Raw genomic sequence first — 14294 nt, forward strand, 5'->3', positions numbered from 1 at the left:
ATAGCGTAACCTGGATGCTCATATTGGTTCCTACATATTCTACGAAGATCTTTATCGGTCAAACCGCATAACAACATACGTTGTTCCCTTTGTCATCGGTATGTTACATGCCTGAGATTCGATCATCGGTATCTCAATACCTAGTTCAATCTCGTTACCGGCAAGTCTCTTTACTCATTACGTAATGCTATATCCCATAACTAACTCATTAGCTACATTGCTTGCAAGGCTTATTGTGATGTACATTACCGAGAGGGCCCAGAGATACCTCTCCGACAATCGTAGTGACAAATCCTAATCTTGATCTATGCCAACTCAACAAACACCATCGGAGACACTTGTAGAGCACCTTTATAATCACCTAGTTACGTTGTAACGTTTGGTAGCACACAAAGTGTTCCTCCGGTATTCGGGAGTTATGATCTCATAGTCATAGGAACATGTATAGTTATGGAGAAAGCAATAGCAACAAACTAAACGATCATCATGCTAAGCTAACAGATGGGTCAAGTAAATCACATCATTCTCTAATGATGTGATGCCGTTAATCAAATGACAGCTCATGTCTATGGTTAGGAAACATAACCATCATTGATTCAACGAGCTAGTCAAGTAGAGGCAAACTAGTGACACTCTGTTTGTGTATGTATTCACACATGTACTAAGTTTCTGGTTAATACAATTCTAGCATGAATAATAAACATTTATCATGATATAAGGAAATATAAATAACAACTTTATTATTGCCTCTAGGGCATATTTCCTTCAGAATGGTGGAGCTGTAAGTTGGTGCAGTTCCAAGCAGAGCGTCGTGGCGGGATCTAACTGTGAAGCAGAGTAAATAGCTGCTTCGGAAGCAGCAAATGAAGGAGTCTGGATGAAGGAGTTCATATCCGATCTAGGTGTAATACCTAGTGCATCAGCTCCAATGAAAATCTTTTGTGACAATACTGGAGCAATTGCCTTAGCATAGGAATCCATATTTCACAAGAGTACCAAACACATCAAGAGATGCTTTAATTCCAACCGCGATGAAGTCAAGGAGGGAGACATAGAGATTCGCAAAATACATATGGATAGGAATGTTGCAGACCCGTTGACCAAGCCTCTTCCACGAGCAAAACATGATCAGCACCGAGACTCCATGGGTGTTATAATCATTACTATGTAATCTAGATTATTGACTCTAGGGCAAGTGGGAGACTGAAGGAAATAAGCCCTAGAGGCAATAATAAAGTTGTTATTTATATATTTTTATATCATGATAAATGTTTATTATTCATGCTATAATTTTATTAACCGGAAACTTGATACATGTGTGAATACACAGACAAAACATAGTGTCCCTAGTATGCATCTACTTGACTAGCTCGTTAATCAAAGATGGTTAAGTTTCCTAACCATAGACATGTGTTGTCATTTGATGAACGAGGTCACATCATTAGGAAAATGATGTGATGGACAAGACCCATTCGTTAGCTTAGCATAATGATCGTTAAGTTTTATTGCTATTGCTTTCTCCATGACTTATACATATTCCTATGACCATGAGATTATGCAACTCCCGAATACCGTAGGAACACCTTGTGTGCTATCAAACGTCACAACATAACTGGGTAATTATAAATATGCTCTGTAGGTGTCTCCGAAGGTGTTTGTTGGGTTGGCATAGATCAAGATTGGGATTTGTCACTCCGAGTATCGGAGAGGTATCTCTGGGCCCTCTCAGTAATGCACATCACTATAAGCCTTGCAAGCAATGTGACTAATGAGTTAGTTGCGGGATGATGCATGACACGTCTCCAACATATCTATAATTTTTTATTGTTCCATGCTCTTTTATTATCAATCTTGGATGTTTTATAATCATTTTATCATTATTTTTATATAATTTTTGTACTAACCTATTGACATAGTGCCAAGTGCCAGTGGTTGTTTTTTCCATGTTTTTACATCGTAGAAAATCAGTATCAAACGGAGTCCAAATGCCATGAAACTTTACGGAGATTTTTTACGGACCAAAAGGAAGATGTTGGGCCCTGGTTGCACCTGGGGGGAGTCTCGAGGAGGGGACAACCCACCAAGGCGAGCCAGGAGGCCCAGGCACATCCTGGTGGGTTGTGCCCACCTCGGGTGCCCCCGGGACCGCCTCTTTGCTCTATAAATACCCCAATATTCCAGAAACCCTAGGGGAGTCGACGAAACATTCATCCAGCCGCCGCAGAGCCCAGAACCACCAGGTCCAATCTAGACACCATCACGGAGGGGTTCACCACTTCCATTGGTGCCTCTCCGATGATGCATGAGTAGTTCTTTGTAGACCTTCGGGTCCGTAGTTAGTAGCTAGATGGCTTCATCTCTCTCATGATTCTCAATACAACGGTCTCTTGGAGATCCATATGATGTAACTCTTTTGTAGTGTGTTTGTTGGGATCGATGAACTTTGAGTTTATGATCAGATCTATCTTTTTATATCCATGAAAGTATTTGAGTTTCTTTGATCTCTTTTATGCACGATATCTTATAGCCTCATATTTCTTGTCCGATATTCGGGTTTTGTTTGGCGAACTTGATCTATTTATCTTGCAATTGGAAGAGGTGCTCGCTAGTGGGTTCGATCTTACGGTGCTTGATCCCAGTGACAGAAAGGGAACCGACACATATGTATCGTTGCTACTAAGGATAAAAATATGGGACCTATATTTACCGCCACAGATAAACAGATCTCGTCTACATCATGTCATCGTTCTTATTGCATTACTCTGTTTTTTCATGAACTTAATACACTAGATGCATGCTGGATAGCGGTCGATGCGTGGAGTAATAGTAGTAGATGCACGCAGGAGTCGGTCTACTAATCTTGGACGTGATGCTTATGTAATGATCATTGCCTGGATATCGTCATAATTATTTGAGGTTCTATCAATTGCCCCACAGTAATTTGTTCACCCACCGCTTTGCTATTTTTCTCGAGAGAAGACACTAGTGAAACCTACGGCCCCCGGGTCTTAATTCTCATTTATTTGCCCTTGCGATCTATTTTTATTTGCTTTTATTTTCAGATCTATTAAACCAAAAACCCAAAAATACTTTGCTGCACTTTATTTTATTTGCGATCTATTATTTCAATCTATCACAAATTTATCTCTCGTCCACGCACCGTTTCTGGCGTTGTTGCCCGAAAAGGATTGACAACTGAAAGATCGTGGATGTCGCCTAGAGGGGGGGTGAATAGGCGTTTTAAAATAATTACGATTTAGGCTTGAACAAATGCGGAATAAACCTAGTGGTTAATTTGTCAAGCACAAAACCTAAAACAACTAGGCTCACCTATGTGCACCAACAACTTATGCTAAGCAAGATAAGCAACTATGTGATAGCAAGATATATGACAAGAAACAATATGGCTATCACAAAGTAAAGTGCATAAGTAAAGAGCTCGGGTAAGAGATAACCGAGGCACGCGGAGACGATGATGTATCCCGAAGTTCACACCCTTGCGGATGCTAATCTCCGTTTGGAGCGGTGTGGAGGCACAATGCTCCCCAAGAAGCCACTAGGGCCACCGTAATCTCCTCACGCCCTCGCACAATGCAAGATGCCGTGATTCCACTAAGGGACCCTTGAGGGCGGTCACCGAACCCGTACAAATGGAAACCCTTGGGGGCGGTCACCGAACCCGTACACTTTGGCAACCCTTGGGGGCGGTCACCGGTACCCGTCAAATTGCTCGGGGCGATCTCCACAACCTAATTGGAGACCCCGGCGCTTGCCCGGAGCTTTACACCACAATGATTGAGCTCCGAACAACACCAACAGTCTAGGGCACCAAGGCACCCAAGAGGAACAAGCTCTAGGGTGCCCAAACACCCAAGAGTAATAAGCTTCTCAAACTTCACTTCCACGTATCACCGTGGAGAACTCAAACCGATGCACTAAATGCAATGGCAAGGGCACACGGAGTGCCCAAGTCCTTCTCTCTCAAATCCCACCGGAGCAACTAATGCTAGGGAGGAAAATGAGAGGAAGAACAAGAAGGAGAACACCAAGAAATCCAAGATCTAGATCCAAGGGGTTCCCCTCACATAGAGGAGAAAGTGATTGGTGGAAATGTGGATCTAGATCTCCTCTCTCTTTTCCCTCAAAAACTAGCAAGAATCCATGGAGGGAATGAGAGTTAGCAAGCTCAAAGAAGGTCAACAAAGGGGGAAGAACACGAGCTCAAAGGGTTGGGGTCAAAGGGGAAGAAGACTCCCTTTTATAGGAGGGGAAAATCCAACCGTTATGTGCTCAGCCCGCACACGAGCGGTACTACCGCTCCTGGTCCCGGTACAACCGGGACTCATAGTATATGTGCAGAACCCTACCAGGCCGTACAACCGGGCGACCAGGCGGTAGCACCGGTTGAGAAGAACAACCGGACCAACCGCCCAGCCACCACTCAACCACCGCATAGGAACAGAAGGAAGTCACCCCTGAGTGCGGTAGTCGAGCGGTACCGGGCCGGTGCAACCGCATGGCCTTGGGCGCTCGGGCGGCTAAGTCCTGAGCGGTAGAACCGCTCCGGACACCGGTGGTACCGGTACGACCGGACCAACTGGGCCACCACCGCCCGAGTACCGCATCAAAACAGAGGCCTGACCGGTACTTGGGCGGTGCCTGGCCGGAACAACCGCCCAAGACTTTGCTGAGCAAGTTGGTGGTACCACCGCCCGGAAGCAGCGGTACAACGGCTGAGAGCTCCAAGCGGTACTACCACTGGGGCACGCGGTACTACCGCTGGGACCAGACAAAAACCACTCTCAAGAAAACCAGAATTGCCATAACTTCTGCATATGAGCTCCGAATTGAGCAAACTCAAGCTTGTTGGAAACAAGACAACGAGTAGCATCAAAACAGCGACTGGATATAGTAAGAAGAGGCAGGGGAGGTATGCCAACAAATAGAGGAGTGAAACCTCCAACCGAGAAGAACCGGCAAAACCTCCAACATCGAAAACATCACAGAAGATGCATGTGAACTCCGTTTTCGATGAACTCGAGCTTGTCATCAAGATGACCATAAGCTCTAAGACTCTCAAAGAGAACCAAACAAGAACCAAGAAAGATGATGCAAGGATGCAATGGTTTGAGCTCTCAACGAACGATACGATCAAGCTACTCATCGAGAGCCCCCCTTGATAGTACGGTAATCGATCCTATAACCTGGTCTCCCAACTACCATCATGAGACCGGTAAAATAGAAAACCTATCAAGGGCAAACCTTTGCCTTGCACATGGTCCACTTGAGCTAGATGATGCCTATCTTGACTTCCTCAAGTTGGACCACCTTTCTTGATTGTGTTGGCTCGATGAAGACTAGTTGATTGCTCCCCCATACTCCACTATGGGTGAGCCACTCTTCCGCACATCTTCACAAGTCCATTATCACCACAAAGGACGGCAAGCTTCAAGAATTTGATCTCTTTGTGATGCTCCACTTGAACTTGCACACCGCAACCTAACCCCACAAAGAACTCTCATGAAGACCATGGGTTAGTACACAAAGCGTAATTGACAATTCTTACCATACCATGGGATCACTTGATCCCTCTCGGTACATCTTCTGCGCTTTGTGAGTTGATCAACTTGATTCACTCTTGACTTAGTCTTGATCATCCTTGAACCTTTCCAATTCTCTTCATTTGAATGATGTCTTGAAGGTAGACATGAATGTTCACACAATCTTCTTCTTCAAGACATGCTTGCAATAAGCTCAACTCTCACATGACCAATCTTTGGATAATTCCTTGAATAACACCTTGGTCGACACAAACTCTCCTTGAAACCAACACATGTACTCCAAGAAAAGCCTATGGACTAAACCTTCAAATATAACTCAAGGCAACCATTAGTCCATAGAGATTGTCATCAATTACCAAAACCAAACATGGGGGCACCGCATGTTCTTTCAACAACCCCTTTAACACGTCGGGTTGCGAGTGGTTGTTATTTGTGTGCAAGGGTTGTTTATGTTGTGTTGCTTGGTTCTCCTACTGATTCGATAACATTGGTTTCATATCTGAAGAAAATACCTACCGCCGATGTGCTGCATCATCCCTCCCTCTTTGGGGAAAAACCGACGTAGCTTCAAGCGACATTAAAAGGAATTTCCGGTGTCGTTGCCGGGGAGGATCTTCAACATAACCAGGTTCCTAATCACAAATCTCATCTCCTCGCAATTTACATTATTTGCCATTTGCCTCTCGTTTTCCTCTCCCCCACTTCACAAAAATTTGCCATTTTATTCGCCTCTCTTTTCCGTTTGCCGTTCTCTTGCTTTCTAGTCTCGATGGCTAGTGTCCCTACTCCTCCTTTGTCACCAAATTTTGAAGTCCTTTACTTCAAGCAAGGACAAGGAGAAAACTTGAAAGATGCCTAGTATAGGCTTATGGGATCGTATCGCATTTCCAACTTAAAGGGGGATGCTAAAGTTTTGCTTCGAAATTTATACATAGGATTGGCTTTGCATCATAGACAACTTCTTGATTTTGCCGCTAAAGGAAACTTCATTGATCTTTATGCCAATGCTGCCTATGAAATCTTAGATGGAATTTTGGAAATTTCACCTCAAAAGAAGGGGTTTCCTTTTACCCCTGAGGGAGCTCAAATGTTTGACAAACTTGGTGATTTGCATAAGCATATGGTTGAAATACAAAAATATAATGAACCCCTCAAACACCTCAATGGTCGTATCAATCGCATGAATGCCTTGATTGCACTTTGTAATAAGAGATTTGATATTTTGGATCTTAAGATGGTTTCTTTTTCGGAGAATTTAGGGAAGCATAAAGAGCCTCCTGGGTTTGAGAAAACCCTTACAAAAATTGCCAAAACTTCGGAAGACAAAACTTAGATCCTTGCTTTATGCCTAGCTAAGGGCATAAAACTATAGCACTTGTTGGGAGGCAACCCAATGAATAAAATTTATATTTTTGCTTTTTGCTTCCTGTTTTTGAGTGTTAGCACAATTATGCTACTGTTATGATTGTGTTTTTGTGTTTTAATTAGTTTTGTGCCAAGTAAAGCCTTTAGGATCTTCTTGGGTGATAGTTGTTTGATCTTGTTGAAAAACCAGAAATGTTTACGCTCACGAAATTAATTTACATTTTTACCAGAGTGTGATAAAATACCCACTCCACTTGCAGTAGATCAATATACAAATTTCTCAGGTCTTCCTAATGTTTCAGAGTTTTTGGAGTTACAGAAGTATTCGAAATAGTCAGATTGCTATAGACTATTCTGTTTTCACGGATTCTGTTCTCTTTGTGTTGTGTGCTTATTTTGATGGCTCTATGGTTTTCTTTGATGAGTTTTTGCCATAGAAAATTTGGAATACAGTAGATATAATACAAAAACAAAATATGAATTGGTTTGATACAACACTTATAGTAGTGATGTATTATTCTTATACTAACGGATCTCATGAAGACTTTGTTGAGTTTTGTGTGATTGAAGTTTTCAAGTTTTGGGTTATCTTGCGATGGATGAAGGAAGGATGTAGGAGCCTAAGCTTGGGAATGCCCCGACATCCCAAGCTATTATCCAAGAATGAGCAACCAACTAAGCTTGGGGATGCCGCCGAGTGGCATCCCCGCTTTCTTCCAACAACTATCAATATTTTACTCGAGACTATATTTTTATTCGTCACATGATATGTGTTTTGCTTGGAGCGTCTTGTATGATATGTGTCTTTGCTTGTTTTATTTTGTGTTTTAAGTCATCAATCCTTGCTGGACACACCTATTTGAGAGAGCCAAAATTATGTCATGACTTGTTAGAATTGCTCTCTATGCTTCACTTAAATCAATTGTGAGCAATGGACTTGCTCTAGTGCTTCACTTATATCTTTTTGAGCACGATGTGCTCTGTTATTTTTGAAGAAATGCTCTCTTGATTCACTTAGATTTATTTGAGAGTTAGTAAATTTTTTAAGAAATTATCTCTTGCTTCACTTAAATTATTTTGAGAGAAAGAAAATTTGTTATGCTCATGATCTTTACTTATATTTGTTTGAGCTTGTGAAAAGCAACACATGAAAATTAGTCCCAAAGTGATAGATATCCAAGAAGGTGTAACACCCCGGATGTAATTTACCTTATCTGTACTCCAACTCTTGCCGTTTCCGGCCTAAGTTATTTTATTTTCCTCGGTGTCGGGTTTTTGTCTCCGTGTGTTGTTGCCTTTGTCATGCATCTCATATCATGTCATCATGTGCATTGCATTTGCATACGCGTTCGCCTCATGCATCCGAGCATTTTCCCTGTTGTCCGTTTTGCATTCCGGCGCTCCTATCTCCTCCGGTGCCCCCTTCTACTTCTTTTCGTGTGTGGGGGTTAAACATTTCCGGATTGGACCGAGACTTGTCATGCGGCCTTGGTTTACTACCGGTAGACCGCCTGTCAAGTTTCGTGCCATTTGGACTTCGTTTGATACTCCAACGGTTAACCGAGGGACCGAGAAGGCCTCGTTTGTGTTGCAGCGCAACACCCTTCCAATTTGGCCCAAACCACACCAAAAAACCTTCCATCATCTAGAGCGTTCGATCATGATCGCGTGGCCGAAAACCGCACTCCATTTGGAGCTCCCTAGCTCCCTCTACCTCTATATAAAGAGCCCCCATTCGAAATCACGGACGAAACCCTAATTTTCCGCTCCCCGCGCCGCCGGACACGTCCGGAGCGGACCGGACGCGTCCGCCACTGCCTCCGCACCTATCACCGCCTGCCACGTCGCCCGCCGACCTCCACCGCCGCCGCGGCCCGTCCCAGCCCGCGACCGGCCCTCCCCGTCGCCTCCTGGGCCGCGCCCCCGCGCCCGACGCCGGCCGCCTCCTTCTCGTCACCCGGCGTCGCCCCCTCCGCCACGCCGCCGCATTCCATCGTCGCCGGCGCCCGACGCCGACCACAGCAGCCGCCGGCCGCCTCTCCTCGCCGGCGCACCGCTCCTCCGCCGCGCCGCCACCCGGAGAACGCCGCGCCTCCGCCGCCCGACCACGTCGGCCACCTCCACCGCCCTGCCCTACCTCGTCGCCGGCAACCTCAACTCCGGCGCCATTGTTCCTCGGTTTTCGCGCCATCGATCCAGATCTAGATCTGAAACTTCTCGGTTGACCTTTTTATCCCCGAACCCTAGTCTTTTTGCAAACTTTGGCATGCTATAACTCTCTCATCGTAGATCCGATTTGCGCGTGTAGCGTATCAAAATGTTCGTCTCGACGAGTACATCATTTCATCTCATTGCATCATTTTCATTTGAGCTCATCTTGATGCCCTAAATGCTGTTGGAAGAGGGCTATGTGATGAATTTGGCAGATCTGTTTCATCAAATGGCATTTTGTCATTTTTGCCATGATTAATGTGTGCATGATATGATCCTGAGCTCTACATGTGTTTTGTCATATGCCATACCATCTTTACATAGGTGCTTGCCATGTATTTTTGTGATATTTGTAGTGACTAGCACAAGCTTGCAAAGTAGTGTAATCGGTAATGCTGATTTCAGGGACTTAGAATTTCACCAAGTCCATGTCCTGATTTTGTCGTTATGCCATATGTTCATGTTGTTTCCTAGTGATCTGTGCATCTTTTGAGGATGATCAGTAAGGATGATTTGTTAACATTGTGGTGCTCTATCCATCCCTGTATTTGTTTGCATTTATGGAGCACCCTAGCTTGAGTCAATCGAGCTCTACTTTTGCTATATCGTGAATCCTGGCAGACTGTTGACACGTTTAGCGATTTTGCCGAGGATGTTGCTATTGATCCGTGCATGCTATGTTGTTGTTCTTGCCATGTCTAGTTCCTATGCCAGGTATTCTTGATGGGTGTATGCTTAGTTTGTAATTCCATGCTCTATAGTGAGTTCATCGAGCTCGTAAACATGCCTACTCGTTAACTGATTTGCATGCTCCAATTTTTCACTAAGTCTGAAATCTGTTTATGTTTTTGCCATGTTCACATGCTTGCAATTGTATTCTCTGATCCCTTTTGGCTCAAGGTAACTAAGGGACTTTTGTTAAGTGCTTTAAGTAGCTTCATGTCATGCCTTGCCTTGCCATGTTAAGTTCCTGTAGCATGTAGTTTTCATGCTCTAAAGTGTGCTTCCTGATGATAAATTCCAGACTTTTGTTAATTTCACCAAGTCTGAAACCTGTTATCATTTGCACTTTTGCCATGCTTGTTTGAACCTGTTAATGGATGAATTAGCCGTAGCTCAGTGTTCATCTTTTGTCGCTTCATGAGTGGATCCCTGCCATGTATTTTGTTGTCATGTTTGGGTGATGTAGCATATTTATCTTGATGCATTTAGATGACTACTTGCTGATTATCGCAGACCGGTGCCATATTTGTTTTGCTTGCCATTTCCAAACCGTGCATCCGATTCCGATGATCTTTACATCGATTTCAACCGAAATAACCTCACCTTTCCAGTGGCACTCTTGGATTCCCAAGTTGAGGCCAGGTTCAATCATTCCTTGTCAAATCTTGCATATGCATCACATTCTGCATCCCGCATATCATACCATGTTTGCATCATGTTGTTTGAGCATTGCACGTGGTTGATTGTGTTCCGTTTTCTTGTTGTTCTTGTTTGGGGTAGAGCCGGGAGACAAGTTCGTGAACGAGGAGCCCATTGAGTTTGCTTACGAGGATCAAGTCAACTCTGACAACTTTGCAGGCAAGATGACCATACCCTCGAAATCACTTCTATCTTTGCTTGCTAGATGCTCGCTCTTTTGCTATGCCTATGCTACGATGCCTACCACTTGCTTATCATGCCTCTCAAATTGCCATGTCAAACCTCTAACCCACCATGTCCTAGCAAACCGTTGATTGGCTATGTTACCGCTTTGCTCAGCCCCTCTTATAGCGTTGCTAGTTGCAGGTGAAGATTGGAAATCGTTCCTTGTTGGAACTTTGTTTATTGCTGGGATATCACCATATTATCTTGTTATCTTAATGCATCTATATAATTGGTAAAGGGTGGAAGGCTCGGCCTTTTGCCTAGTGTTTTGTTCCACTCTTGCCGCCCTAGTTTCCGTCATATCGGTGTTATGTTCCCGGATTTTGCGTTCCTTACGTGGTTGGGTTATAATGGGAACCCCTTGACAGTTCGCCTTGAATAAAACTCCTCCAGCAATGCCCAACCTTGGTTTTACCATTTGCCACCTAGCCTCTTTTTCCCTTGGGTTTCCGGAGCCCGAGGGTCATCTTTATTTAAACCCCCCCTGGGTCAGTGCTCCTTTGAGTGTTGGTCCGACCGAGTAGACTGCGGGGCTACCTCGGGGCAACTTGAGGGTTGGTTTTAGTCGTAGGATGTCCCATCTGAGTGTGCCCTGAGAACGAGATATTTGCAGCTCCTATCGGGATTTGTTAGCCCATTCGGGCGGTGTTGCTGGACTTGTTTTACCATTGTCGAGGATGTCTTGTAACCGGGATGCCGAGTCTGATCGGAATGTCTCGGGAGAAGGAATATCCTTCGTTGACCATGAGATCTTGTGATGGGCTAAGTTGGGACACCCCTACAGGGATTTGAACTTTCAAAAGTCGTGCCCGCGGTTATGGGCAGATGGGAATTTGTTAATGTCCGGTTGTAGATAACTTGAAACTTAATTTAATTAAAATGAATCAACTGCGTGTGTAACCATGATGGTCTCTTCTCGGCGGAGTCCGGGAAGTGAACATGGTGTTGGAGTAATGCTTGACGTAGGTTGTTCTAGGATCACTTCTTGATCATAGTTGTTCGACCGTGCTTTTGCCTTCTCTTCTCGCTCTCTTTTGTGTATGTTAGCCACCATATATGCTAGTCGCTTGATGCAGCTCCACATCATACCTTGCCTTACCTATAAGCTTAAATAGTCTTGATCGCGAGGGTGCGAGATTGCTGAGTCCCGTGACTCACAGATTACTTCCAAACCAGATGCAGGGACCGATGATACCGTTCCAGACGATGCGCTTGAGCTCACGTGAGAGTTCGATGAAGACTTTCGTCGTTACTATGTGTCTTTCCCAGATAATCAGTAGTGGTGCCCAGTTGGGGCGATCGGAGACCGTGTCGCATGTGGGGGTTGATCTTTATTTTGGTACCGTAGTCGGACCATGAGTGTATTGGATGATTGTAATGTTATCCATGTATTTGTGTGACGTGGCGAGTGTAAGCCAACTATGTATCCTTTCCTCCTTTATATATTTACATGGGTTGTTGTGAAGATTACCTTACTTGCGACATTGCTTTCAATGCGGTTATGCCTCTAAGTCGTGCTTCGACACGTAGGAGATATAGCCGCATCGAGGGCGTTACAGAAGGATAAAGAAAAAAAAGAAAATTGTCATGAAGATCATTGGACAAAATAAACTTGATTCTTAGTAATAGTTTTGAGATATGATGATGTGATATGCGAGTCATCTTGATGAGTAATTATGCTTTAGTAAGAGTATTGGTGTTAAGGTTTGTGATTCCCTATGCATGCAGGAAAGTCAATAATCATGCAATGAAATTATATCCTACTTATGGTACATTATTCGGTGTTAATTATGCTTAATGCTTGCTTATGAGATTATTTGTTTCTTGGTTGGTCGCTTCCCAATCTTTTGCTAGCCTTCATTTTGCACTAAGTATGATCACTACTTGTGCATCCAAAATCCTTTAAACCAGTTTTGCCACATGAGTCCACTATATCTACCTATATGCGGTATTCTTTTTCCGTTCTAAGCAAATTTGCATGTGCCATCTCTAATTTTCAAAATAAACTTCTCTTTTGTGTGTTTGTTTCACTCGCGGAGCGGTGAGGGGTGGCTAATATTTTCCATGCTAGATGTGTTATTCTCAAGATGAGTGTTTATTCACTTGTCATTGCACGAGACTAAGGTAAAAGTATAAGGGATGCCCAGTCCCGAAATGCAAAAACAAATGTATTTACATTATGTTGTGAAATAATAAATTCCTTGGAAAGCGTTGGTATGGAGGGCACCCGTGGATACGGTTAGCCATGGAAAGTGAAAGTTATGGTGAAAAAAGGAATAAACTTTATTTTCTATTTCGGAACCGCCTATGATATATCTATTGGAAAGTATTGGGAACTCTAAGTCGTTTTCGTTGGTGGGATGGATACACCTCTCAAAATGTTTTTATCTCAAATTTTTCGCTTTGAGCTCTGGCACCTCTACAAATCCCTACTTCCCTCTGCGAAGGGCCTTTCTTTTACTTTATGCAATTTTTATTTTGAAATTGAGTCTCCATCTTCTCTCATAAAAAGCACCAACTAGAAGGCAATATGATCGTGCTTAAGTATTGGGTGTAGTTAATATTTGAGTGTGTTTCATGAATGGATCAATGTTTGAGCATGATGGGCTAGGGATAACTTATTCTAGCGTTGATATTTTGAAAGACATGGTTGCTTGTTGATATGCTTCAGTATCTAAATTATTATGTCAAAACTAGACTATTGCTTTGAATCACATAAAATTCCAAATGTCCATGCTATAAAGAAAAGAATATGATATGACATGACGAACATCACTCCACATCAAAAATTCTATTTTTATCACGTACCTACTCGAGGACGAGTAGGAGTTAAGCTTGGGGATGCTGATACGTCTACAATGTATCTATAATTTTTGGTTGTTCCATGATGTTTTATTATCAATCTTGGATGTTTTCTAATCATTATATAGTCATTTTATATCATTTTTGGTACTAACCTATTGACATAGTGCCAGGTGCCAGTTGCTGTTTTTTCCATGTTTTTTACATCGCAGAAAATCAATATCAAATGGAGTCCAAATGCCACGAAACTTTACGAAGATTTCTTATGGACCAGAAGGAAGATGTTGGGCCTTGGTTGCACATAGGGGGCGTCCCGAGGAGGGGACAACCCACTAGGGCGCGCCAGGAGGCCCAGGCGCGCCCGGGTGGGTTGTGCCCACCTTGGGTGCCCCCGGACCGCCTCTTTGCTCTATAAATACCCCAATATTTCAGAAACCCTAGGGGAGTCGGCGAAATATTCATCCAGCCGCCGCAGAGTCCAGAACCACCAGATCCAATCTAGACACCATCATGGAGGGGTTCACCACTTCCATTGGTGCCTCTCTGATGATGCGTGAGTAGTTCTTTGTAGACCTTCGGGTCCGTAGTTAGTAGCTAGATGGCTTCATCTCTCTCTCTTGATTCTCAATACAATGGTCTCTTTGAGATCCATATGATGTAACTCTTTTGCGGTGTGTTTGTTGGGATCGATGAATCTACTAATCTTGG

The sequence above is a fragment of the Triticum urartu genome, chromosome 4A (assembly GCF_056163025.1).
Source record: "Triticum urartu cultivar PI428250 chromosome 4A, HENAU_Tu73, whole genome shotgun sequence".
NCBI lineage: Eukaryota > Viridiplantae > Streptophyta > Magnoliopsida > Poales > Poaceae > Triticum > Triticum urartu.